The sequence below is a fragment of the Oncorhynchus keta genome, chromosome 10 (genome assembly GCF_023373465.1).
Source record: "Oncorhynchus keta strain PuntledgeMale-10-30-2019 chromosome 10, Oket_V2, whole genome shotgun sequence".
Classification (NCBI taxonomy): domain Eukaryota; kingdom Metazoa; phylum Chordata; class Actinopteri; order Salmoniformes; family Salmonidae; genus Oncorhynchus; species Oncorhynchus keta.
In genome coordinates, this window is record NC_068430.1 from 45,457,229 (window position 1) to 45,463,579 (window position 6,351).

Below are 6,351 nucleotides of genomic sequence, written 5' to 3' on the forward strand. Positions count from 1 at the left end.
AAAAAATCCTTATGCACAATTTAAAAAAATATATAAAAAATATGATAATAAAATTGGACAAAGTATATTCATACAGTTCTTACACATGTGTAATTGACAAAAAAAAAATGAAAGAATTTCAAAAAACGGTCCAGAAAGCACTTTTTAGGGTGTGTGAAGTTTTTACAAAATTTTGACATTTTGACTTTTGACTTTTGACTTCCTATGAAATCATATTGGAATTGGACAAAACATATTCCTTATGCGCATGTAAAAAAAAAAAAAAAAAAAAAATTATGATAATAAAATTGGACAAAGTATATTCATACAGTTCTTACACATGTGTAATTGACAAAAATCGAAAGAATTTCGAAAAACGGTCCAGAAAGCACTTTTTATGGGTGTGTGAAGTTTTTTACAAAATTTTGACATTTTTGACTTTTGACTTTTGACTTCCTATGAAATCATATTGGAATTGGACAAAACATATTCCTTATGCGCATATAAAAAAATTAAAAAAATTATGATAATAAAATTGGACAAAAGTATATTCATACAGTTCTTACACATGTGTAATTGACAAAAAAATCGAAGAATTTGAAAACAGTCCAGAAAGCACACTTTTAAGGGGTGATAAGTTTTTTGAAAAAAAAGTTCATTTTTTCAAAATTTTACTTTTGGACATTAATTTGGGTTACATCTCCAATATGAAAAACCCGTGGAGCACATTTGCCCCCTGTTGAATTTTTTAAAGTGTTACAACTGGCAATTACCATATGGCATTTGCAATACACTTTGCATGAATCAACGCTCGAATTGGGTGGTATTGGCCAATGTGTATATGGTTTGTCCGATGCCAATGACATGCCATTCATTTTTGTCCAATACAGGGGTATTCCCTTACATGGATTGTTTTAGCTCATCAAAGTTACTCTTTGCCTTAGCTCATCGAAGAAACATTAGCCTTAGCTGATCGCCACAGCACCACCTGTTGGCTTGGATGAATCAACAGACAATAGAGCGCTCTTCTGGAGCAAAGCACCAGGACTAACTTGAATTCCTGCTTTCTAATCCCGCCTTTGAGAGCAGTTTTAATAAGTGATAGAGAGCTTGGGCATGGCAATGCTTTAAGCTCCATCCATAATGTATTAGGCAAGCGGAGAGAAGTGGCACAGCAGTAAAAGGAGAAATCATCTCACCATACACAATGGCAGAATCCAATCTAGGTCTATTAACTCCAATAGGGTCTGGCTCCAGCAGATCCCTTCAGGCCACAGACGCTGTGAGACACATGAGACGAGACAGGATGTTGAATGGTGCCAGAGAGGATGGTGCGTTATTGCCACCAACAGCACTGGTGGTGAAATTACATTTAGAAATAGAAGCTACTAGCTAGCGGCTAGCTAGTAGCACAGGATAAAGATGTTAATTATCAGTATATTTCCTAGCTCTTCTAGCTAGCCGCTAGGCTACTGGCTAGCTACTCAGTGTAGCTAATTTATCAAGGTGACAGCTAAAGTACAAGCAACAGTGCTTGGCTGTAGTGATTTTGGCATTAACATTGTTTCCAAAAAGATCTGAACTAAATTCATCCTGAACACATAGCTAGCTAGCTAACTCTCCCAACTTCGACCACTATGATACTAACGCAGTAACGCTCCTGGACCAGAGCTATTGAGCCAACTGGTATGTGCATATCACACTGACACCCTGGAACATGTTGTGAGTTGGGGTTGCGTGTGCATATACCAACTGAGACACAACAATACCATTTGAAACGCATGCACATTCGCGTTGCGTTTCACAGATCAGGCAGCAACATCACACATAATCTGCAGCTGGAAGCTTCTCATTAGCTCAGGAACAATCCTATAAACTGAAAGAAGGTTCTCCATAAAGGGGATCAGTAAACCATTATGGAAATGAAACAGGACGCCTGAAGAACGTTAATATAAGAAGGCAAGGAGGTTTCACAGTGCTGCCTGGCTTATATGTCGGGACTTATAATAGTGTAAAATAATACTCTTGAGTTCTGATAATATATCTGTTTGTTTCATTGCTGTTTTAATACTTTTTGTATTTATTTTTATGAACTATATATATATATTACAAATATTACCCCATATGAATGATATAATTATGTAGACTGGGTTTTAGCAGGGGTAGCACACAGAAGCATACAGTTGTATTTTTGTATACATTTGTATTCCACACAAGGTTAAAGGAGGCACACAGTTTGTCAGTGTTTGGGAATTAGTTATTCCTCTCTGGTCTTCAGGTTTATCAGTGGAGATAAATCCTAACAATCAAACCGGGAACTAGACAAAAAAAACTCCTAAGGACCAAGACACAATGTCGTGACGACTGTAGGTGACCATTTTGGGACATTCCGGCGACGTCCTAAGGACTACATTTTGTTTACCGTGTCCCCTCCAGTCATATGCTTTATCATTATAGATAGATCGTAACAAACAACCTAACAAGTACTAATTGAAGCAATTACACCCAAAGCGTCCCGTCTTCAATGGCAGAGCACAGAGGAAATGGCTGGGTGCAGGTGTTCAGCATTACTCATGTCATGACTGACTGCCCTTGGTGGTAGCACTCAATCTAGAAGTAAACAACATAGACAGTCACAGGCAAGGTTTAATCCCTTCTGTTTTAATGTCTTATAGGGGTTCCTTTGTGATGGACCCTCTGAGTCACCAAGTTCATGTTTGGCAGCATTTTACATTACAGCGCTACATGTCACCAGTATTTCCACAAAATATTAGTTTAAAAAAAAAAAAGTAATGACATATTGCCAGGCAATTAATATAGTATTTAGTATTCTGTGCTGTAAAATTAAATGCTTTATTTGCTCATTATTATAGTTTTAGGACAGATGCAATAACATTAACACATTGAGATTTACAACAGGAAGGTGCATTGCACCATAACATGTTGGCTTGCACCAATTTGCAAGGCCTGTCCCTAGATAGACAGTAAAATGACATGACAAACCAGGAAATAAGCATATACATACATGCACAGACTGTATATGTACAGTTGAAGTCAGAAGTTTACATACACTTAAAACCCATTTTTCAACCACTCCACAAATTTCTTGCTAACAAACTATAGTTTTGGCAAGTCAGTTTGGACATCTATTTTGTGCATGACACGAGTCATTTTTCCAACAATTGTTAAACAGACAGATTATTTCACTTATAATTCACTGTATCACAATTCCAGTGGGTCAGAGGTTTATATACACTAAGATGGCTGTGCCTTTAAACAGCTTGGAAAATTCCCCAAAATGATAGCATGGCTTTAGAAGCTTCTGATAGGCTAGTTGACATCATTTGAGTCAATTGGAGGTGTATCTGTGGATGTATTTCAAGACCTACCTTCAAACTAAGTGCCTCTTTGCTTGACACCATGGGAAAATCAGAAGAAATCAGCCAAGACCTCAGAAGAAAAACTGTAGACCTCCACAAGTCTGGTTCATCCTTGGGAGCAATTTCCAATTTCGCCAGAAGGTACCACGTTCATCTGTACAAACAACAGTATGCAAGTATAAACGCCATGGGACCACCATTGTGTCATGCACAAAGTAAATGTCTTAATCGACTTGCCAAAACTATAGTTTGCTAACAAGAAATTTGTGGAGTGGTTGAAAAACATTTACATTTACATTTAAGTCATTTAGCAGACGCTCTTATCCAGAGCGACTTACAAATTGGTGCATACACCTTATGACAACCAGTGGAACAGCCACTTGCATCTAAATCTTGTTGGGGGGCGAAGGGGGGGTGAGAAGGATTACTTGCCCTTACTTACCCTATCCTAGGTATTCCTTGAAGAGGTGGGGTTTCAGGTGTCTCCGGAAGGTGGTGATTGACTCCGCTGTCCTGGCGTCGTGAGGGAGTTTGTTCCACCATTGGGGGCCAGGGCAGCGAACAGTTTTGACTGGGCTGAGCGGGAACTGCTTCCTCAGTGGTAGGGAGGCGAGCAGGCCAGAGGTGGATGAACGCAGTGCCCTTGTTTGGGTGTAGGGCCTGATCAGAGCCTGGAGGTACTGAGGTGCCGTTCCCTCACAGCTCCGAGGCGAGCATTAAAAACGAGTTTTAATGACTCCAACCTAAGTGCATGTAAACTTCTGACTTCAACTACAAACAACAAAAACAAACAAACAACAACAAAAAAAGCTAAAACATACAGTTTTACAGACCTAGACTACGTCCAGCCCTGTCATGCTTGCTCCCACCCACTGGCATTCGAGGCTGCCAGGCTGCTTATCATTACACGCACCAGTGCTTCATTGGACTCACCTGGACTCCATCACATCATTGATTGCCTCGCATATATCTGTCACTTTCTCAGTTTCATTCCCTTTCTGCATTGATGTTGTTTTTGTTTCTCTTGTCCAGACGCTGTTCTTATTTAGTTTCATGTCTATTTATTATTAAATCCCTCACCCTGTACTTGCTTCCCATCTCCCACCGTCTCCCGTTACAAGCTCACCACTAAAAGAATCAGCCCGAAGGAGAATACCCGTTGCCGTCTAGTCCAGAACTTGCCATTATCGGTTTGCAGAAACCCTGTTTTAAAGGTCTATAAGTGATCAAGTTTGCTGCAATTTGAGCCAGGTTTTTACATTTGAATTCATTGAGATTTTGTAAATACTTCATGTCACCTGGAAAGAAGTTCTAAAGACTTACTCATTTTGCAAAGAAGATTGACTGAGTGAGTGCTGTCCTACACATTGGAACTCTACAGTTATCTCTAGTGCCCCCCCCCCAAAAAATATGTACCTGTCGAGAGTCCATGCATGAATGGAAAAAATCTCAATTGCATTGACAAATGTACAAAATGGTCAAATCGTAAACAAATTGTGTCTCACATGACAGTGATGGTGCCTTATCAGCTTTTTGTCTAGAATTTTCAAAGCACTATTGGAGAGTGATTCTACAGATGTATTTAGTGTGATGTTTGCCTCAGTCCATGCTGTTATGCAGTAGGATATTTGTGAAATGATCATTGTGTGTAAAAACAAAAGGGTAAACCGTTTATTATTCATCTAAAACCATTGTCTGTTTTCTGGAGCAAGCAAATCACAGAGGTCTTCTTGATATTCAATGTCAAGCATGAGTTATCAAGCCTTTCTACAATTAAAACCATATGTTCTGTCAACCCATCAGTAACCACAAGACACCTTTTTCCTGCCGCTAGACTACAGTGTCATCAGCATACATCTGAATACTAGCCCCTGGACATACCTCAGAAAGATAATGTATGTATAAATCAAAAATAATCTAACCTAGAACCAATCCTTGTGGGGACAGCCATTCTGCTTTTCTGAGCTGTAGAACTGATGTTCCTTGAAAGTTTTGAGACCAGGAGGCTCTAACAGTGTCAAAAAGCTTTGCTAAAATCAAGAAAAATAGCACCAACTAATTGACTATTTTTACAAGTTATTCATGATTTAATATACAGCAGAAAGTGGGACAATGACTCTCAAAGCATGTTAATGGGACAGAAAGAAAGTAAATATAAAAAGTCCAACATCATTTCCAAGTCTCTCAGGAAAGTTGGTGTCATTACATAACCATACAGGGAAATGTAAAGGTCATATCAAAGCGAGGATGGGGGCAGTGTACAGTTTATGATGATGGTAATGCATCAGGGAAAGTGGATAAATGAAGGAGAGAGAAAATAGTTCTTGAGAAAGAGAACTCCTAATAATAATTAGAGAAAAAAGAGAGAGCCGTTAAGGAAAAGGAAATTACGTTAATTTAGTAAATCACGCCTCAAGTCATTCTATCCCCCTTCCTACTTTGACAGCGCAATTACATTTATTGAGAGTTTTAGGAAGCGCAAATACCCCATCCTAAATGTCAGAGTTTGGGGTTGACGGCAGGAGGAAGGAGGGGAGGGGTTGACAAAAGCACAGGCCTTATTTATGTCAGACAGTGATTAGATTAATACTCATTAGACACTATCTGTGTCTGCCTCCTTCCTGTCCCCCTGGGCACCACGACAACGGGGGGTGAGAAGGATTTATTACCCTTACTTACCTATCCTAGGTATTCCTTGAAGAGGGTGGGGTTTCAGGTGTCTCCGGAAGGTGGTGATTGACTCCGCTGTCCTGGCGTCGTGAGGGAGTTGTTTACCCCATTGGGGCCAGGGCAGCGAACAGTTTGACTGGGCTGGCCCGGGAACTGTACTTCCTCAGTGGTAGGGAGGCGAGCAGGCCAGAGGTGGATGGAGACGCAGTGCCCTTGTTTGGAGTGTAGGGCCTGATCAGAGCCTGGAGGTACTGAGTGCCGTTCCCTCACAGCTCCGTAGGCGAGCATTAAAAACGAGTTTTAATGACTCCAACCTAAGTGC